This window comes from Hemitrygon akajei, chromosome 6, assembly GCF_048418815.1.
Source record: "Hemitrygon akajei chromosome 6, sHemAka1.3, whole genome shotgun sequence".
NCBI lineage: Eukaryota > Metazoa > Chordata > Chondrichthyes > Myliobatiformes > Dasyatidae > Hemitrygon > Hemitrygon akajei.
In genome coordinates, this window is record NC_133129.1 from 78,669,608 (window position 1) to 78,690,365 (window position 20,758).

The window sequence follows — 20,758 nt, forward strand, 5'->3', positions numbered from 1 at the left end:
CTGATAGGTTTTTGATTAGGAAGGGAATCAAAGATTAGAGATAAAAGGCAGGAGAATGGAAGTTAGGATTGAGAGGGATTAATAAATCAGCTGTGATCGAATGGTGGAGCAGACCTGATGGGATGACTGGCCTAATTCTGCTCTTATACCTTATGGTAGTAAAAGAAATATAATTTCTCAAACATCAGAATAATGTTACATCAGGTATTAAACAAATTACAGACATAAATTTGGATTTGAGCAATGCAAGCCATAGCAAAAAACTATAATTCCTCTGTGGAATTTTTTTCTGATTTTATAAATGTAATTGGGAAAGATGTCTACACTTTCTATACTATACTCTCTTGGAAAAACAACCAATAAAAATCAAAGAGCTCTTCCATTCTGGATGTTCTCTCTTCTCCCTCCTTCTATCAGGATGAAGGTCCTAAAGCCTGAAAGCACATACCTCTAGGCTCAGGGACAGTTTCTGTCCCACTCTTATAAGACTAGTGAATAGGTCTCTTTGATGATAAGATGGTCTCTTGACCTTACAGTCTTAGACAAGGCATCTTGCACCTTATGTCTACTTGTGCTTTCTCTGTAACCATAACACTTTGTTCTACATTTCATTCATGCCTTTTCCTTGTCCTACCTCAATGCACTGGTGTCATGAAATGATCTGTACAGAAGGCATGCAAAACAAAATATCGCAGCCAACAATAAACCAATTACCAATACTTGAAATTGAAAATAGAGTGAAAATCAAATAAACTACAAATACTGGAAATCCAAAATAAAGACAGAAAATGCTTATATTCAACAAGTCAGACCACATCAGATCTCCGTGTCCACAATGTCTAACTGTATCCATTCACCAAATGGCCAGATAACCTGGTTACTATCAGAGACATCTGCCCTTCATCCACCTTCCCTGCAACTTAACGAGCTACTTTTGCCTCCTACCCTGGTCTTCAACCTGAAACATTAACCCTATTTTCTTCCCACAGATGCTGCCTGACATATACATGTGATCCTAGAGTATTTGAATATTCCTTTCTATTTTGAATATTTTTAAACTTTAATAATGTCTCCATTTCTTGATGTTCCTATTTTTCTCTTCTTGGTTTTTGGGTTACAGTCAATCTGAATAACATTAAAAAAGGACCAGTCCCAACACACTTGCATCCCCCATCAGGATCCCCTTAAGGTTATCCTTTCTTCCTAGAAAACAGAACTCCTCTACTAACACCTTCTTTATACTTACGAACATCACTCTCTCTTTTGACTACTCCTACTTTCTCCAAATCAAATGTGAGTTATGGGCTCCAGTTACACCTGCTGTTTTGTTGGCTAGTAGAGCAGATTTCACTCCCAACTCTTCATCCACTACATGGATAACAACAATGGTGCTACCTTATACATTTCACTACCAACTTAAGATGGCACTGGTTCCTCATGGCAACACTTTGCAGGCTGCTCACAACATTTCTAGATATACAGTACCTCTTCTGAACTGCTATCACTGCAATCTGTAGCTTGTATTTTCCTTTTTAAGTAACACTCTTTTAAAACATCCTAACAAACTAGTGATTCTATGGTTCCTGAAGGACTCAGCAGACTTAAGTCACAGGAATGCAGGTACAGCAGCTTTAAGTGGATAAGGGTACTTCACCATGGCTGGAAGAGAGATCTGCAGGGAGGACTCCAAGCCAGACTTAACTTCCTCTACCCAGCATCTTGTTAGCAAATGTACATTTTCTGGAGAAGAAGATAGAGGACCTAAGGGCAAGATTGCTATATTGGATATGAGGAGATGATGCATTCTTTGTTTGATGGAGACATGGCTCACCTTAGACACGCTGGATTCAGTGATCAGATTCGAGGGTTTCTCAATCTACCAGATAGAATGAACTGCTGGTTCGAAGAAGGTAAAAGGTGGGAGTCTGTGTTTCATGATAAACTCTTTGTGGTGCTTGGACTACAGTCTTGTCATACTCTTGTTCCCCCAAACAGGAACATCTAATGATTAAATGTTCTACATACCGAGAGTTCTCCACTGTGATCCTGACCATAGTTTACATACCACCAAAGGCTAACTTAATGCATCGAGTGCCATGATTAGCAAACCTGAAACAGCCTAACTCAATGCCTTTCAAATCTTTGCCGGGGACTTCAAACAAGCTTGCCTGAAAGAAATCTCTGCCTCATTATCATCAACATATCACCTGCAGCAGCAGGGGTCCCAGCACACTTGACCACTGCTGTACCTTCCATTCCTAAGCCACATTTCAGGAAATCTGATCATCTGGCTATCCTTCTCCTATTAGCATACAGGATGAGGCTAAAGAACAAGGAACCTCAGGTAAGGACAGTGAAGAGATAATCACGGGATGAAGAGGAACCATTATGGCACTTCTTCGAGTCAATGAACTGTGTGAAGTTTGAGGATTCATCAGAGGATCTGAATGATACATCATGGTTGTCGTAAATTTATAAAGTCAGTTGTGGATGAGTGTGTCCCTAAAAATCATTTTGAGTGTTCCCCAACCAGAAGCCCTGGATGAACTAAGAGATCTGCAATCTGCCGAAGGCCAGATCTGGTGACCAAGTAAAATGCAATGGGTCCAAGAACAACCTCTGGAAAGCCATCTCACATGCAAAGTGCCAATCCAGGACCAAAATTGAATCACAGAAGGATGCTCAACAGCTGTGGCAGAGCTTGAATGCTATCATCTCCTACAAGGAAAAAAAAACAAGCAGCATACGTGACAACAAAGTTTCATTCCTAGATGAGCTCAATGCCTTTTATACTTATTTTGACCAACAAAACATGGAGGCACCTTCACAAACTTCCACAGCCCCCGACAAACCTGTGATTTCAGTCTCTGAGGCTGACATGAGAGCGTCCTCCTGGAGGGTGTACCCACAGAAAGCATCTGGACCAAATGGGGTACTTGGCCAAGTACTGAAAACTGGCTGAAGTGTCCATTGATATTTCAAAACTCTAACTTCAGCAGCCTGAGGTATTCACTTGCTGCAAGCAGGCTTTAAATATACAGGTGTCCAAGGAGAGTGTGGTAACCTGCTTCAATGACAATTGTCCAGTAACATTTACTTCCACAGTGATGAAGTACTTTGAGAGGTTGGTGATGAAACATATCAACTCCTGCCTGAGGAATGACTTGGATCTGCTCCAAGATTCCCACTCTCACAATAGGTTAACAGCAGATTCCATTTCACTGGCTCTCCACCTAACCCTGGAACATCTAGACAGTGAAGCTGCATACAACAGGATGTTGTTTATTGACTACAACTCACCATGTAATCCCATCAAAGCTAATCAAGACCTAGGCCTCAATACTTCCTTATGAAACTGGATCCTCAATTTCCTCACTTGCAGACCACATTCAGTTTGGATTGGTGACAACATCTCATCCTCAATCATGACCACCACAGGTGTACCACAATCTTTGCTGACGACACCACTGTTGTTGGTCAGCTCAAAGGTGGTGATGAATCAGTATATTCTGTAGGAAGGAAATTGAAAATCTGCCTGAATTGTACCACAACAACAAACTGTCACTTAATCTCAGCAATACAAAAGAGTTGATTATTGACTCCAGGAAAAGGAAACTGAAAGGTCATGTGCCAGTCCTGATTATGGGATTGGAGGTGGAGAGGATCAGTAAGATTAAACTCCTTGGTAATATCATATCAGATGATCAGTCCCAGGATCAACACTTAAGTGCCATTACAAAGACGGCATGGCAGCACATATCCTTTAGAAGTTTGTGGAGATTCATTGTGTCATCTAAAATTTTGAGAAACTTCTATAGATGCAAGTGGAGAGTGGACTGGTTGCATCATAGCCTGGTATGGAAACACCAGTGCTCTGGGATGGAAAAGCCTACTGGATACTGCTCAGTCCATCACCTTTGAGCACATTTGAGCACATCTACATACATGGAGCACTGTCGTGGGAAAGCAACATCCATCATCAAGGAACCCTCACCATCCAGGACATGCTCTGTTCTTGCTGCTGCCATCAAGGAAGAGGCACAGGAGTCTCATGACCAACACCACCTGATTCAGGAATAATTATTGCCCCTCAACCAACAGGATCTTGAATCAGAGGGGATAACTTATCTCAACTTCATTCACCCCATCACTGAACAGTTCCTACAACCTATAGACTCACTCTCAAGGACTCTTCATCCCATTTTCTCAATTTTTTTTTTCTTTTTGTATTTGCACAGTTTGTTATTATTTGCACGTTGATTGTTTATCAATCTTGCCTGTGTTTTTCATTGACTCTTTTGTGTTTATTTGTATTTACTGTGAATGCCCACAAGATAAAGAATCTCAGGGTAGGATATGGTAACATATATATACTTTGAACTTCCACGTTGCTCTCAAATTCATTTGGTCCATGTCTAACACCTCTCTTGCCTTTCTTGATTTCACTGTCTCTCAACAAACAGACCATCCACTTATGCTTATTACAAATCTGGTTCCTAAAACTACCTAGACTACACATCCTCCAACCTTGTCTCTTGCAAGGACCTATTTCTTTATTCTCAGTTTCTCCATCTCAAATGTATTTGTTCTCAAAATGAGGCCTCATGCAATGTCTTCCTTTTTCAGAAAATGAGGCTTCACTCCTATCGTATTTGATGGAGCTCTCAACTGCATCTCCTCTATTTTCAGTCTATGCAGCCAGCACATTATTTTTCAAAGTAACAGCAGGTACATTACCAGCCACATCTTCCCCTCCTTACTACTTTCAGCCTTCTGCAGGGACCACTCCTTGACTCCATACTCTATTCATTTCTTCCCTTCTTTCCCCTGTCCCTACACATTGTCTGTCACTGCCATTCAGGGCCCTAAACTGCTCTTCAAAGTGAGCCAAACATCCACCAGCATTCTCACTGCATCCAATATGGCTGTTGTGGCCTCCTCTGTAACAGTGAGAGCAAGCACAAACTAGGCAACCACTTTGCACTTGCACACCACCCACCATAGCTTTCTGAAGCTCCCAGATGCTAGCCACTTAAATACCCCTGCCGAAGGGTTTTGGCCCAAAACATTGATTGTACTTTTTTTCATAGATGCTGCCTGGCCTGCTGAGTTCGTCCAGCATCTTGTGTGTTGCTCGGATTTCCAGCATCTGCAGATTTTCTCTTGTTTGTCATTTAAATACCACCCCCCGCCCCCATTCCTACACCATGATGTCTGTCCTTGGCCTCTATTGCCAGAGTGAGGCTGAAGGTAATCCAGCGGAACTTGACCTCATATTCTACCTGGGTAGTTTATAGCCCAATAGCACGACGCTTCCAATTTCAGGTAAACTGTTGTTTCTCTGTTCCTTTTCTCTCTCTCTTCCTAATCTACCTATTTCATCCTACATCCATCCCAGACCCTTCACCCTGCTTCTTCCACTCATCCACCCTATTGTTCCTATTTCCCCCTATGCTCTACCTATCAGATTTCATCATCCGCAGAACCTTGTCACCTCCCACTATCACCTTCAAGCCACTGTCACTATTCCTACTCTTCCCTTATCCATCTGCCTATTGTCCCTCCTCAACTGGATCCACCTATGCTTGCCAGCTCTTGTTCCACTGCCTTCCCTCCCCTCTTTCTACTGACTGCCTCTCCTCTATCTTTCAGTCCAGGTGAAGAAACTTGAACTAAATGTCAACTGTCCATTTCCTTTCATATATGCTGCCTAGTCTGCTGAGTCCCTTCAGAATCTTATTGCTTTTACTACAAATTCCAGCACCTGCATTCTCTTCTGTCTCTATTCATAAACCCCAACTCTTACACAAAAGTTTGCTCTGGTGTCTCCAAGCTAACATTAAATATTCAAGTAAGTATACTCATTCCTATTTAGCTTGTTAATTGGTCCAACAGATTGCTGCTGTTATCATTGTTGGTCAAATAGCTCTTAAGATTAGAAAATCATTTTGAGAGAATTATTTTGGTTAATTATTTTTCATTTGATGCATGAAGCAACCCATGTCCCAGCAGGGTATCTCTTTTCCTCCATTGCTGATTTATCACTGTGACGAGATCTGAAGGATTATCCAGAGTGGACTGTTCCTTTAAAAAGAGAGGGAGAGCAAACAGCGTGTGTGCTATTTCAGCAATGGAGAGAGGGAGAAAGTCTGTGAGTTGCCTTGGAAACTGAAAGGCGGAACTTTATGATGGACAGTTGGTGTTCAGCACTTGTGGGATATATACAAGGTCAGCTGGCTTTGTAATCAGACACACGACACACCAAGCACAAGGAAGACACTGACACTGGTTGAGCTTTGTGTGCCCACGACAAAGGTGGGGTTTTTGCTCACAGTGTGGACAAACGAGGGACCGGTGGGGAGCTATCGGTGTGTTTAACCCTGGCCTGGGTTGATGACTCCACCACAGAAGACAGTCTCCTTTTTCTGGTCACAGTCGGTGACTTTAATAAGTTTTGGGAGCAGGAGGATGATGTGGAAGATTCAATGGCATCAGCATTAGGTGGACAAAACAACTCCCTCTCTCTCTCCAACTCTACTCAGTTCAAATTCCAGAACTGAACTGACTTCTTACCATACCACCATAAGACTGCATCATCTAATCACCTGAGCTGGGAGAAGCTGGGGAACTTTATTTACTCACTTATATATGCATATACTTTGCTAACCTGTTTGCCTTATCTTGTTTTATATTACTTTATCACGTAGTTCGAATGAAGCAGTGTTTATAACGGAAGACTCAGACTCCAGGTGTGTCCATTTCTGCTGGTGCTTTTTAACCCGTTAAGGGATACGTAACAATCACATTGGCATTGATTACACTGATTACTTTGTTACCAGCAGGTTGTACCACCAGCTTTAAAACAATGGATGGATATGTATTTGATGTTTCCATGCTAATTAATATCATCAACTGAGGTATTCAATGACATAAACCATGCAAATTAAGATCACATGCTTTATCTGAATCCAGTTTGAATTAATGTTGAACATACTTTAAATCTGTGATGTAAATTTTCCATCTCATTTTGGATATCAGCTATTAGGCAATTTAGTATTTAAAACCATACCACATATACCACATAATCAAAATCTAACTAAGAGCATTCGTCAATGAGTTTGCAGTGCTGGTATTGATCTTTTCGTTTACACATGAAAAATAGGGCAATAACTGTGACCACAGTATAAATGAAGACACAAGCCTGAATAAACTGTCAAAGAAAATTAAACCAACCCCAAAAGGAACTTTCATTTTCAGGTACCTCCCACCCACTGTAGATAGGTGATCTAAATATTTCAGTGGGACATAAATGGTTATCAGACTGGAAACATGGATTAAAAATTTAAAAAAACTTGATATACTGGAAATTGGTCTTTGGGATTTAGCATCAATTTAAAATTCCAGGGAACTACTTTCATTGTTTGTGTGAGAACTGGTTAAGCCTGTATTGGCAATATTTTTTTCTCTCTGTTTGTTGCTGACTGATTTGTTGGAAATTTCTAGAATTCTCCTTTTGATTTCATCTCTCTCCACAGATCTGACTTAGATTTCACAGCTTTTTACTGTTACTATATTTGGTTTCTCTCTAATCTATCAGCCAATGGATCCATAAACAGTGAAATTATCACAGCAGCCATGGCCTCACTGAATCAAAGGTATACTTTATCCCTCGCATCCCTCATTTCTCTGGAACTTAAAAGTAACTATTTTTTACTTTCCTAGTTATACTGAAAGACCCTTGATTTGAAAATATTAACTCCATTTCTTTACCCTGACCTAGAGTGTGTTTCACACATATTCTATTTTTATTTCAAATTCAATTCCCATCTTCTTTAGTTTATTGATTTTAACTAAACTTAATTCTCCGGCTGGTTAAAGTAGTGATGTGATATACAGTATGTGACAAGCCTCCTGACAGTAATTCAGTTTAACATTTCATCAACAGGACAACATCTCTCATCACTGCACTTCAAGTTTCACTTGGATATTTTCTACTCAATACGCTGGATAAGGATGTAAATTCTCTTGACTAAAGGATTCCAACTTCTGAATTCTAACACTCCAGATGCTTTTTGTTTCCCCTTCACTTTCCACTAGTCCCATCTCTCCTTAGTGTTTTTCTCGTTGTTTTTTAATTTACCAGTTTGTCCTCAACAGAAGTCGTAGCTTTATCCTTTATGTCCCCATGACTATGAAATCCTTATGAAAAATTTACTTCCTTGAGACAGTGATCTCATGCAGCACAGCTCAATGGATACAATTAATTATTCCATTTCAGCCTGATACAACTGAGAATCACAGTGGCTTCCAAGATCTGTACAGTTAATAGAGATGTCTTAATGTGACTGAATAATTTATCGCTTCTTAAAACTGAGGGAAACAATGCCATACTTCACATTGGTCTCCTTGTAGGAAATGTAGCTGCCAGTCAGGGATACAGGTACATTTAAGAAAATGGGTTCTCAACTCCCAATACCAACTATCTTGCTGGCAAAGTATAGCTCTAGCAAGTAAAATTGAAGATCTCAGAGCTAGGGCTCTGTATCAGAGGGACATTAGGACTGCTTGCGTCCTTTGTTTCATGGAATCCTGGTTAACTTCTATACTAGATGCAGTGATTCAGAGTGATGGGTTCACTATACACTATCAGGATAGGACTGTCAAGACCCTCTAAAGCAGAGGTGGAGGTGTATGCACAACTGTGCCAGTGATATCCCAATTCTGCTCAGCAGACCTGGAATATCTCACAATTAAGTTCCATCCATTTTACCTGACATGGGAGATTTCAGTGATCATTTTGATAGTGGAGTACATTCCACCTCAGCCCAATGTCAAACAGGCTCTAGTGATCTGAGCAATCAAATCAACGTGCATGAAACAGCACATATATCATTTTGAGGCATTTTAACCAGGCTAGCTTGAAAAAGTCACTAAATAATTACCATCAACAAATCACTTGTAGAACCAAAGGAAACAACACACTAGATCACTGTTACACCACCATCAAGAATTCCTACTGTGCTATTCCACGTTCTCACTTCGGAAAGTCTGATCACTTGGCTGTACTTCTACTCCCTGAGTATAGGCAGAGACTGAAGTCTGCAGTTCCAGTGGTGAGGACCAAAAATGTATGGACAAGGGAGGCACAGGAGTGCTTACGACTGCTTTGAATTGGTGGATTGGACTGTATTCAGGGACTCATCTTTGAATCTGGATGAGTTGTTACCAACTTCATTAAATCCTGTGTGGATGACTGTGTGCCTATGAAAACTTACTGTACATTCCCAAATCAAAAGCTCTGGTTGAAACAAGAGATTTGTCATCTGCTGAGGGTCAGATCTGTGTTATTTAAATCTGGTGACCCAGGTCCAAACAAGAAAACCAGGTATGGCTTGCAGAGGGCTACTTCAAGGGCAAAGAAACAATTCCAAACGAGGTTGGAGGCAACATCAGATGCACATCAACTTTGGCAGGGTTTGAAAGACATTATTTCCTACAAAGTGAAACCCAATAGCAAGAATGGCAGTGATGTTTCAGCACCGGATGAGCTCAATACATTCTATGACCACTTTGAAGGGGAGAATGTAACTATAGCTGCACCCAGTAACCCTGTGATGTCTATCTCAGAGGTCGATGTAAGGCAGTCATGAAGGAGGGTGAATCCTTACAAGACAGCAGACCCCAATGGAGTACCTGGTGAGGCTGTGAAAACTTGTGCCAACCAACTGGTGGGAGTATTCAGCTCCACCTTGGGTACTACGCTCTGTAATATCCAAGACATCTTCAGGGAGCGATACTTCAGAAAGGCGACATCCATTATTAAGGAGCCCCATCAGCCAGGATATGCCCTCTTCTCATTGTTACCATAAGACCATAAGACATAGGAGCAGAAGAAGGCCATTCTGCCCATTGAGGCTGCTCTGCCATTCAATCATGGGCTGATCCAACTCTTTCAGTTATTTCCCACTCCCCTGCCTTCTCCCCATACCCTTTGATTCCCTGGTTAATCAAGAACCTATCTATCTCTGCCTTAAATGCACCCAATGACTTGGCCTCCACAGCCGCTTGTGGCAACAAATTGCACAGATTCACCACCCTCTGACTAAAGTAATTTCTCCGCATCCCTATTCAAAATGGATGCCCTTCAATCCTGAAGTTGTGCCCTCTTGTCCTAGACTCCGCTACCATGGGAATTAACTTTGCCATATCTAATCTGTTCATGCCTTTTAACGTTTGGAACTTTTCTATGAGACCCCCCCTCATTCACCTGAACTTCATGGAATACAGCCCAAAAGCTGCCAGACATTCCTCATACACTAAACCTTTCATTATCCTCAGGAATGATATACAGAAGCCTGAAGGCACACACTCTATGATTCAGGAACAGCTTCTTCCCCTCTGCCATCTGATTTCTGAATGGACATTGAATCCATGAACATTACCTCACTACTTTTCAATATATATTTCTATTTTTAATCTATATAATATACACATATATATTCAGTGTAGTTAATTTACTTATTTTTTTCTTTCTATATTATCACATATTGCATTGAACTGTTGCTTTGTTACCAAATTTCACGACACATGCCAGTGCTAATAAACCTGATTCTGATTCTGGTCTGAACCAGACCTGTTACTGGGATCATCTTTTGCTGCCTTCTGGTGCAATAAACCTATATGCCCGACTGTGGACCTTTTGCCCTATCCTCTTGGTCTACCTGCAGCCCTTTCTCTGTCCTTTAATCTTCACTCGATTTGTTGTCTCTAAGTACTGTTGAGCATTGATTTTTTTTCTCACAAAAATTATCTAAATAAGCAGCATTCACTTCTATGGCAGTGCTTACATTTGGCAAGCTGATCTTTATCGCACATATATCTGATAAGCCCTCATTTCTTTGGGAGATCTTTCCTCCTAAATCTTCAGCCAAAATGTCTCACATCTGCATGTTGCTCATCACATCTTCCTACAAGCTACCCAAACAACAGAGCCCTGGTAGAGTTAATGTTCCAGCCTGCCACCTTTCTCCTCTTATCCAGTATCTCCCCACTTACATCGAATTGAATTGAACTGACTTTATTTCTTACATCCTTCACATACATGAGAAGTAAAAATCTTTGTTACATTTCCATCTAAATGTGCAATCATAGTAATTTATAATAATTGATAATAAATAGAACAGTCAATGGAACATAGAAATACACTCAAATCAGCATGAGTTAATCAATCTGATGGCCTAGTGGAAGAAACTGTCCCAGAGCCTGTTGGTCCCGGCTTTTATGCTGCAGTACTGTTTCCCAGATGGTAGCAGCTGGAATAGATTGTGGTTGGGGTGACTCAGGTCACCAATGATCCTTCAGGCCCTGTCTTTGTCTTTGTAAATGTCCTGAATAGTGGCAAGTTCACAACTACAGCTGTGTAGGGCTATCTGCACCACTCTCTGCAGAGTCCTGCGATTAAGGGACATACATTTACCATACCAGACAGTGATGCAGCCAGTCAAGATACTCTCAATTGTGCCCCTGTAAAAAGTTCTTAGGATTTGGGGGCCCATACCAAACTTCCTTAACCGTCAGAAGTGAAAGAGGCACCGTTATGCCTTTTTCACCACACAGCTGGTGTGTACAGACCACAAGGTCCTCGGTGATGTGGCTGCAGAGGAACTTAAAGCTGTTCACCCTTTCAACCCCAGATCCACTGATGTCAATAGGGGTTAACCCAACTCCATTCCTCCTGTAATCCACAACCAGCTCCTTTGTTTTTGTGACGTTGAGGGAGAGGTTGTTTTCTTGACACCACTGTGTCAGAGAGATTACTTGTTCCTTATAGGCCACCTCATTATTGTTTGAGATTTGGCTAATCAATGTAGTGTCATTGGCAAATTTAATTTGCAGATTAGAGCTGTGAGTGGCAACACAGTCATCGGTATACAGGGAATAAAGGAGGGGACTTAGTACACAGTCCTGAGGGGCTCCCTGGATTGAGAGTCAGAGGGGTGGAGGTGAGGGAGCCCACTCTTACCACATACCAGTGATCTGACAGGAAGTCCAGGATCCTGCACAATGCAGGGTGAAAACCAAGGTCTCTGGGCTTCCTGTCGCTCCTGGATGAAATTATAGTGTTGAATGCTGAACTGTAGTCTAAGAACAGCATTCTCATGCGAGCATCCTTCTTCTCCAGATGTGTAAGGGTGGTGTGTAGACCAGTGGCTATTATGTCATCTGTCAATCAGTTGTGTCAGTAGGCGAATTGTACGGGGTCCATTTTTGGTGGTAGCCTGCTGCAGATGTAGTCCTTGACCAGCCTCTCAAAGCATTTGCTTATTATTGAGGTGCATGCGATAGGATGCCTGTCGTTCAGGCATGTTCCCTTGGTGTTTTTTGGTTCAGGGACAATGGTGGATAATTTGAAGCAGGAGGGCACTCTACACTTGGAGAGGGAGAGATTAAAAATGTCTGTAAACACACCTACCATTTGTGCTGCTCACATCCTGGGTAATTGCCCTGGGATGCCATTCGGTCCCACAGCCTTGCAACTGTCCACTCATTGGAAACATCTGCGTACCTCAGCCTCAGATATGTCTGGGTTGCAGCGGTGGATCCATGCTCACTGTGATCACTTCTGGGGAAGATATGACCTGTACAAAAAGGACAGGTTACATCAGAACCCGAGTGAGACCAATATCCTTGTAGGCAGGTTTGTTAGAGCTTTTGGGGTGGGTTTAAGCTAATTTGGCAGAGGGTTGGGAACTGGAGTGATAGGACTGACGGTGGAGCAATTGGTTTGCAAGTCAATGCATTGTGTAGTGAGACTGTGAGGAATGGCAGGCAGGTTCTAGGGCAAAATTGCAGTCAGTTGGATGCATTGAAATGTAAATGTAAAATGGGTGAAAAATCGAAAAGTTTGATAAATAAAGGACCAGTGTTATATTTGAATGCACACAGTACTTGAAATAAGGTAGATGGTCTTGTAGCACAGTTGGAAATTGATAGGAATGAATTGTGGACATTGGCCTTCCTGATTTCTTTAAGTGCTCTCTGTAATTTCCTATATTTCATAAGTACCTCGTGTTCCCTCCTGCCTATACCTGTTCCGCGCCTCCTATATTTTCTTAACCAGGGCCTCAATATCTCTTGAAAACCAAGGTTCCCTCAACCTGTTATCATTACCTTTTATTCTGATAGGAAGAAATAAGCTTTGTACTTTCAGAATTTCACTTTTGAAGGCCTCCTGCTTACCAAGTACACCTTTGCCAGAAAACAGCCTGTTCCAATCCACACTTGCCAGATACTTTCTGGTACAATCAAAATTGGCCTCTTTCCAATTTAGAACCGCACCGGATGGAAGTGACCTATCTTTTTCTGTACTTACTTTGAAACTCTTGGCATTATGGTCACTAGATGCAAAACGTTCCCTGATACAAACTTCTGTCACCTGGCCTGTCTCATTCCATAATAGCAGATTAATTATTGCACACCCTCTCATTGAGACTTCTATGTACTGATTAAGGAAACTTTCCTGAACACATTTGACAATGTCTATCCCATCTAACCCTTTTACAGTAAGGGAGTCCCAGTCACTATGCGGAAAGTTAAAATCACCTTCTGTTTCTTGCAACAGTCTGCGATCTCACAAAGTACCCCTCAATAACAAGTATACCATTTTGGATACTGGTTGGGGGGGGGGGGGGGGGGTTAGAAATGAGCTACCGGGGGAGCTGCAGCAACCAGGACTCTGGTACTGCATCCAGCACTGTGGCTCAGAATGGAAGAGGACAGTGAAGGAATGCAGTGGTGATAGGAGATTCCATAGTTACAGGAGTAGACAGAGGAATGGGTGTACACGATAGAGGAACCCAGATGGTATTTTGCCTCCCAGGTACTAGGTCAGGGACATCCTGGATAGTTTTCACAACATTCAAAAGCAGGAAGGTGAGCAGCCAGGCACTTTGGTTTATATTGGTACCAATGACAAAGGAGGGAAAAGAAAGGAGGCCCCAAAGAGACAATTAACAGAGCTAGGTAGAACACTGAATAAAAGGACCTCCAGGGTAACAATCTTTGGATTGCTGCCTGTGCCATGCACTTTTGAAGGCAAGAATAAGATAAAAGTGTGGCTGAGGACCTGGTGCAGGGTAGAGGGGTTCAGATCTATGGATCATTGGGATCTCTTCTGAGGAAGGCATGACCTGCACAAAAGGGATAGGTAACACTTGAACCCGAGGGGGACAATATCCTCGTGGGCAGGTTTGCTTGAGCTGCTAGGAGGGAGGGGGAGTGGAATTTAAACTAATTTGGCTGGTGGATGGGAACCAGAGAGATAGGGCTGAGGATAGGGGCAGTAGTTTAAAAGCAGAGGTAGTGTGTAGTAATACTATCAGGAAGGACAGGTGAATGACATGGCAAAATTCCTGTCAGTGGAATGGGTTGCAGTGTATAATGTGGGCAAAATTGAAAAGGGTGACAAATACAGGACTGAAGGTGCATTATTTGATTGCATAAGGTATATTAAAATAAGGTAGATGATCTTGAACCACAGCTATAGATTGGCAGGTATGGCATGTGGGCATGTAATGGCTGGGTATCCAAGGGTGACACAATCTACTGAAAGGACAGACAGGTAGGCAGAGGAGGAGTGGCTCTACTGGTAGAAAATGAAATCAAAACATTAAAAAGAGATGACATAGGATTGGAAGATAAAGAATCCCTGTGGGTAGAGTTAAGAAACTGCAAGGGTAAGAAGACCCTGATGGGAATTATTTACAGACCTACAAACTGTAGCCAAGACATGGTCTACAAATTACAGCAGAAGATAGACAAAACATGTTAAAATGGCAATGTTACATTTGTTATGGGGATTTCAATATATAGATAAATTGGGTAAGAAAGAATTTGTGGAATAGCTCTGAAATGCCTTTTTGGAGCAGCTTGTAGTTGAGCCCACTAGGGTATCAGCAATTCTTGATTGGGTGTTGTGTAATGAACTAGATATGATTAGTGAACTTAAGGTAAAGGAACCTTTAGGATAAAAATGATCTTAATATGATAAAATTCATCTTAAGTTTGAGAGGAAGAAGCTAAAGTCTGATGTATTACTACTAAAGGGGAGTAAAAGGAATTATAGAGGCATGATTGGAAGGGGACACTAGCAGGGATGACAGTAGAGTAGCAATCACTGGAATTTCTGGGAGCAATTCGGAGATGCAGGATAGATACATCCCAAAGAAAAGGAAGTATTCTGAAGGCAGGATGACACAACTGTCACTGACAAGGAAGTCAAAGCCAACATAAAAACAAAAGCAAGGGCGTATAGTTGAACAAGAATTAGTAGGAAGTTAAGGGATTGGGAAATATTTAAAAACCAACAGAAGGCAACTGAAAAACTCATGAAGAAGGAAAAGATGGAAGATGAGAGTAAGCTAGCCAATAATATCAAAAATAATACTAAATGTTTTTCAGATATATAAAGAGAACAAGAGAGGCAGGAGTATACATTGCACTATCAGAAAATGATGTCAGAGAGATAGTAGTGGGGGACAGGTATATAGTGGACAAACTGAATAAGTATTTTGCATCAATGTTCACTGTGGAAGACGCCAGCAGCATGCCAGAAGTTCTAGAGAGTCAAGTAGCAAAAGTGAGTGCAGTTGCTATTAAAAGGGAGATGGTGCTTGGGAAACTGAAAGCTTTGAAGGTAGGTAAGTCACTTGGACCTGACAAATATACACAGGGTTCTAAAAGAGGTCAGAATCAGAATCAGGTTTATTATCACCGGCATGTGACATGAAGTTTGTTAACTTAGCAGCAGCAGTTCAATGCAATACATAATATAGAATAAAAAAACACAAAATAAAATAATAATAAATAAATGAATTACAGTATATGTATATTGAATAGATTAAAAATTGTGGTAAAAACAGAAATACTACATATTAAAAAAAGTGAGGTAGTGTCCAAGGATTCAATGTCCATTTAGGAATTGGATGGTAAAGGGGAAAGAAGCTGTTCCTGAATCACTGAGTGTGTGCCTTTAGGCTTCTGTACCTCCTACCTAACATAACAGTGAGAAAAAGGCATCTCTGGGTGCTGGAGGTCCTTAATAATGGATGCTGACTTTCTGTGAAACCACTCCTTGAAGATGTCCTGGGTACTTTGTAGGTTATTCCCCAAGATGGAGCCGACTAAGTTTACAACCCTCTACAGCTTCTTTTGCTCCTGTGCAGTAGCCACCCCCCCCCCCCCCCCCCACCCCATACCAGACAGTGATGCAGCCTATCAGGAAGTTCTCTACGGTACATCTATAGAAGTTTTTGACTGTATTTGTTGAAATACCAAACCTCTTCAAACTCCTAGTTAATTATAGATGCTGTCTTGCCTTCTTTATAACTGAATCGATATATTGGGACCAGGTTAGATCCTCGAGATCTTGACACCCAGGAACTTGAAACTGCTCACTCTCTCCACTTCTGATCCCTCTATGTGGATTGGTATGTGTTCCTTCGTCTTACCTTTCTGGAAGTCCACAATCAGCTCTTTCGTCTTACTAATGCTAAGTGCTAGGTTGTTGCTGTGACACCACTCTACTAGTTGTCATACCTCACTCCTGTACGCCCTCTCCTCACCACCTGAGATTCTACCAACAATGTTTGTATCATCAGCAAATTTATAGATAGTATTTGAGCTAAGCCTATCCACACAGCCATGGGTATATAGAGAGTAGAGCAGTGGGCTAAGCACACACTCCTGAGATGTACTAGTGTTGATCGTCAACAAGGAGGAGAGGTTATCACCAATCCACACTTCCTAGTCTTCTTCCAGTTAGGAAGTCGAGGATCCAATTGCAGAGGGAGGTATAGAGGCCTAGGTTCTGAAACTTCTCAGTCAGGATTGTGGAAATGATGGTATTAAATGCTGAGCTATAGTCGATGACAGCATCCTGACATAGGTGTTTGTGTTGTCCAAGTGGTCTAAGCCGTGTGGAGAGCCATTGAGATTGCATCTGCCATTGACCTATTGTGGCAACAGGCAAATTGCAATGGGTCCAGGTCCTTGCTGAGGCAGGAGTTCATTCTAGTCATGACCAACCTCTCAAAGCATTTCATCACTGTTGATGTGAGTGCTACCAGGCAATAGCCATTAAGGCAACTCACATTATTCTTCTTAGGCACTAGTATAATTGCTGCTTTTTTGAAGCAAGTGGGAACATACACCCATAGCAGATAGAAATTGAAAATGTCCTTGAGTACTCCTGCTAGTTGGTTGATACAGGTTTTCAGAGCCTTACCAGGTACTCCATCAGGACCTTCCACCTTCACTCTCTTTAAAGACAGCCTAATGTCGGCCTCTGAGACGGAGATCACAGGGTCATCAGCTGCAGGAGGGATCTTCACAGCTGTAGTTGTATTCTCCCTTTCAAAGCGAGCATAGAAGGCGTTGAGTGAAGCATTGCTGCTGTTCATGCTATTGGGTTTCACTTTGTAGGAAGTAATGACTTGCAAACACTCCCAGAGTTGTCGTGTAACCGAGGTCGCCTCCAACCTCATTCGAAGTTGTCTCTTTGCCCTTGAAATAGCCCTCCGCAAATCATACCTGGTTTTCTGGTACAGGCCTGGGTCACCAGACTTGAATGCCACAGATCTAACATACAGCAGATGACATACCTCCTGGTTCATCCACCACTTTTGGTTTGGGAATGTACTGTAAGTCTTTGTAGACGCACACTCATCCACACAGGTTGTAATGAGGTACCTGAAGAGGTTGTGGAGGCATTAGTAATAATCTTTCAAGAATCAATAGAAATTTGCAAAATTGCAAATGTTAGTCCTCTCTTCAAAAATGAATGGAGGGAAGCAGAGGAAAGGGAATCTTAGGCCAGTTAGTCTGCCCTCAGTGATTGGAAAGATGTTGAGTCGATTGGTAAGGATGTGGTTTCAGAGTACTTGGAGGCACATAACAAAGCATAGACAAAGGAGAATTGATGGATGCTGTGTACTTGGATTTGCAAAAAACCTTTGACAAGATGCCGCACATGAGGTTGCTAAACAAGATAATGCCCCACGGTATTACAGGTTTGTAGATAATTGGGCCTTGTTCCAGGGAAGGTGGGATCTGTTCCGAAGGGACGGTTTACACCTGAACTGGAGCGGTACTAACATTCTTGCAGGGAAGTTTGCTAGAGCTTCTTGGGGGGGTTTAAACTAAATTTGCAGGGGACGGGGATCCAGAATGTGAGAGAGGATAGCGAGAGCAAGAATAAAGGACAGGTGGGGACTACATGGTTCCGGAATATTAAGTGTGTAGTAGAGGAAGGTGGGGCGGAACAAGTGATAAGGAGGACTCGTGTACAGAGGGATGGTCTGACAGAACATGGAGTTAAATGTGTTGAAAGAATAAGTAAATGTAGGAAGGACAACAAAATTCTAGGGGCGTATAGCCCGATGGGAGTTCGGGGAGCTGGATTAAGCAGAATAGGCAGCAATTCAAACAGAGAGAGGAGAAATGGGTTAAAAATTCTATATCTGAATGCACAAAGTGTCAGGAATAAGGCGGATGAGCTTGAAGCCCAGGTGCGAATGAGTAACTATGATGTTGTTGGGATAACGGAGACATGGCTGCAGGGAGATCAGACCTGGGAAATGAATGTACAAGGGTATATGTGCTATCGTAGGGACAGAAATGTGGGCAGAGGGGGTGGGGTGGCCCTGTTGGTGAGGAATGAGATTCAGTCCTTTGCAAGGGGGGACATAGGGTCAGGAGAAGTAGAATCTGTGTGGATAGAACTGAGGAACAGTAAGGGCAAAAGAACCCAAATGGGTGTTCTCTACAGGCCACCAAACAGTAGCATGGATATTGGGTGCAAGTTGAATAGGGAGTTAACATTGGCATGTGGCAAAGGTAATGTCACAGTAGTTATGGGGGATTTCAACATGCAGGTGAACTGGGAGAATCAGATTGGTGCTGGACCACAGGATAGGGAGTTTGTAGAGTGCCTACGGGATGCATTCTTGGAACAACTTGTATGAGAGCCGACCAGGGACAAGACTATTCTGGATTTAGTGTTATGTAATGAACAGATAAGCGATCTCGCAGTAAAGGAGCCATTAGGAGGTAGTGATCACAATATGATAAGCTTTTATCTGCAATTTGAGAAGGATAAGGGCAGCTTGGAAGTGTCAGTGTTGCAGATGAACAGGGGAAACTATGGAGCCATGAGGGAGGAGCTGGCCAAAGTTGACTGGGCGGATAGCCTAGCAAAAAAGACAGTGGAACAGCAATGGCAGGTATTCTTGGGAATAATGCACAAGGTGCAAAATCAGTTCATCCCCCCAGAGAAGGAAGGATTCAAAGGGGGGAAAGGGGCCTCAGTGGTTGACAAAGGAAGTCAGAGACTGCATAGCATTAAAAAAAAGTAAATATGACAGAGCTAAGGTGAGTGGGAGGACAGATGATTGCAAAGTTTTTAAGGAACAACAGAACTTAACTAAAAAGACAATACAGGGAGAAAAAATGAGGTACGAACGCAAGCTAGCCAGGAATATAAAGGAAGATAGCAAAAGCTTTTTTAGGTATGTGAAGAGAAAGAAGATAGTTAAGAACAATGTTGGGCCCTTGAAGAATGAATTGGGTGAAATTGTTATGGGAAACAGAGAAATGGCAGACTTGGATAGGCTGGGTGAGTGGGCAGATACTTGGCAGATGGTGTTTAATGTGAATAAGTGTGAGGTTATCCACTTTGGGAGTAAGAACAGGAAGGCAGATTATTATCTGAACGGTATAGAGTTGGGTAAAGGAGTAATACAAAGAGATCTCTGAGTCCTTGTTCATCAGTCACTGAAGGTGAATGAACAAGTGCAGCAGGCAGTGAAGAAGGCTAATGGAATGTTGGCCTTTATTACAAAGGGAATTGAGTACAAGAGCAAGGAAATCCTCTTGCATTTGTACAGAGCCCTGGTGAGACCACACCTGGAGCATTGTGTACAGTTTTGGTCTCCAGGGTTAAGGAAGGACATCCTGGCTGTAGAGGAAGTGCAGTGTAGATTCACGAGGTTAATTCCTGGGATGTTTGGACTGTCTTACGCAGAGAGGTTAGAGAGACTGGGCTTGTACACGCTGGAATTAAGGAGATTGAGAGGGGATCTGATTGAAACATATAAGATTATTAAGGGATTGGACAAGATAGAGGCAGGAAATATGTTCCAGATGCTGGGAGAGTCCAGTACCAGAGGGCATGGTTTGAGAATAAGGGGTAGGTCATTTAGGACAGAGTTAAGGAAAAACTTCTTCTCCCAGAGAGTTGTGGGGGTCTGGAATGCACTGCCTCGGAAGGTAGTGGAGGCCAATTCTCTGGATGCTTTCAAGAAGGAGCTAGATAGGTATCTTATGGATAGGAGAATCAAGGGATATGGGGACAAGGCAGGAACCGGGTATTGATAGGAATTGATCAGCCATGATCTCAAAATGGTGGTGTAGGCTCGAAGGGCCGAATGGTCTACTTCTGCACCTATTGTCTATTGTCTATTGAAAGATATTAGCATAGCTAGAATATTGGCTGATTGGTAGGAGGTAAAGAGTGTGAATAAAAGGATATTTTTTCGTATTGGCTGGAATACAGTGTCAGGAAGTGTATGGTCATGCACTTTGTTAGAGGAAATAAAAGCATAGAGTGCTTCTACATGGGGAGAAAATTCAAAACTCTGAGGTGCAAAGGGATTTGGGAAGCCTCCTGCAGGATTCTCTGAAGGTTAATTTGCAGGTTAAA